Below are 2,686 nucleotides of genomic sequence, written 5' to 3' on the forward strand. Positions count from 1 at the left end.
CTCCACACTGTGAGACACATCCAAACTCTCCCTCTCCCTTGCCCTCCATTTGGCAAATCTGACCATAACTCTACCCTCCTGACCCCTGCTTACAAGCAAGAAGTAAAGCAGGAAGCACCAGTGACTCGGTCTATAAAAAAGTGGTCAGATGAAGCAGATGCTAAACTATAGGATTGTTTTGCTAGCACAGACTGGAACATGTTCCGGGATTCTTCCGATGYCATTGAGGAGTACACCACATCAGTCACTGGCTTTATCAATATGTGCATCGAGGACGTTGTCCCCACAGTGACTGTACGTACATACCCCAAACAGAAGCCATGGATTACAGGCAACATTCGCACTGAGCTAAAGGGTAGAGCTGCCGCTTTCAAGGAGCGGGACTCTAACCCGGAAGCTTATAAGAAATCCTGCTATGCTATCTGACGAACCATCAAACAAGCAAAGCATCAATACAGGACTAAGATCGAATAACACTACACCGACTCCGACGCAAGTCGGATGTTTTGTTTTATTTTGTAATTTCACATTTATTTAACCAGGTAGGCAGTTTGAGAAACAAGTCTCATTACAACTGCAACCTCGCCAACATAAAGCAAAGCAGTGCACACAAACAACAACATGGAGTTACACATGGGATAAAACAAACGTTACAGTCAATAACACAATAGAAAAGTCTATATACAGTGTGTGCAAATGAGGTAAGAAAGGCAATTAATAGCCATAGTGGCGAAATAATTACAATTAGCAATTAAACACGGGATGATAGATGTGCAGAAGATGAATGTGCAAGTAGAGATGCTGGTGGTGCAAGAAGCAAAAAAAATATATGGGGAGAGGTAGTTGGGCGGGCTATTTACAGATGGGCTATGTACAGGTACAATGATCTGTAAGCTGCTCTGACAGCTGAAAGTTAGTGAGGGAGATATGAGTCTCCAGCTTCCATGATATTTTGCTGTTCGTTCCAGTCATTGGCAGCAGAGAACTGGAAGGAAAGGCGGCCAAAGGAGGAAGTGGCTTTGGGGGTGACCAGGGAAATATACCTGCTGGAGCGCGTGCTATGGGTGGGTGTTGCTATGGTGACCAGTGAGCTGAGATAAGGTGGGGCTTTACCTAGCAAAGACTTATAGATGACCTGTAGCCAGTGGGTTTGGCGACTAATATGATGCAAGGGCCAGCCAACGAGAGCGTACAGGTCGCAGTGGGTAGTATATGGGGCTTTAGTGACAAAACAGATGGCACTGTGATAGACTGCATCCGATTTGCTGACTAGAGTGTTGGAGGCTATTTTGTAAATGACATCGCCGAAGTCAAGGATCGGTAATATAGTCAGTTTTACGTAGTTATGTTTGGCAGCATGAGAGAAGGATGCTTTGTTGCGAAATAGGAAGCCGATTCTAAGACTCCTCTCTCTGTCTGAGGATGTGTCAGGTCTTGCTAAATATTACAGACTACAAAGGGAAGCACAGCCAATAGCTGCCCAGTGACACGAGCCTACCAGACGAGCTAAATAACTTCTATGCTCGCTTCGAGGCAAGTAACACTGAAACATGCATGAGAGCATCCTGACTGGTTGTGTCACTGCCTAGTATGGCAAATTCTCGGCCTCCGACCGCAAGGCACTAGTGCGAACGGCCAAGTACATCACTGGGGCCAAGCTTCCTGCCATCCAGGACCTCTATACCAGGCGGTGTCAGAGGAAGGCCCTAAAAAATGCCAAAGACTCCAGCCACCCTAGTCATAGACTGTTCTCTCTGCTACCGCACGGCAAGCGGTACCGGAGCGCCAAGTCTAGGTCCAAGAGGCTTCTAAACAGCTTCTACCCCTCAAGCCATAAGACTCCTGAACATCTAATCAAATGGCTACCCAGACTATTTGCATTGCCTGCCCCCCCTTCTTTACGCTGCTGCTACTTTCTGTTGTTGTCATCTGTGCATAGTCACTTCAATTACTCTTCCTACATGTACATACTACCTCAACTAACCGATGCCCTCGCACATTGACTCTGTACCGGTATCCCCCTGTATATAGTCTCGCTATTGTTGTTTTACTGCTGCTCTTTAATTACTTGTTACTTTTATCTCTTATTCTTGTCCGTATGTTTTGAAACTGCATTGTTGGCTGGGGGCTCGTAAGTAAGCATTTCACTGTAAGGTCTACACCTGTTGTATTCGGCGCATGTGACTAATAACATTTGATTTGATTTGATCAGCTGTTCCYGACGACTGTGTGATCCCGCTCTCCGCAGCCAATGTGACTAAGACCTTTAAACAGGTCAACATTCACAAGGCCGCTGGGCCAGACGGATTACCAGGACGTGTACTCCGAGCATGCGCTGACCAACTGGCAAGTGTCTTCACTGACATTTTCAACCTCTCCCTGTCTGAGTCTGTAATACCAACATTTTTAAAGCAGACCACCATAGTCCCTGTGCCCAAGAACACTAAGGTAGCCTGCCTAAATGACTACCGCCCCGTGGCACTCACGTCTGTAGCCATGAAATGCTTTGAAAGGCTGGTCATGGCTCACATCAACACCATTATCCCAGAAACCCTAGACCCACTCCAATTTGCATACCGCACCAACAGATCCGCAGTGTGATCTCTATTGCACTCCACACTTCCCTTTCCCACCTGGACAAAAGGAACACCTATGTGAGAATGCTATTCATTGACTACAGCTCAGC

The sequence above is a fragment of the Salvelinus sp. IW2-2015 genome, unplaced genomic scaffold, assembly GCF_002910315.2.
Source record: "Salvelinus sp. IW2-2015 unplaced genomic scaffold, ASM291031v2 Un_scaffold5039, whole genome shotgun sequence".
Classification (NCBI taxonomy): Eukaryota; Metazoa; Chordata; class Actinopteri; order Salmoniformes; family Salmonidae; genus Salvelinus; species Salvelinus sp. IW2-2015.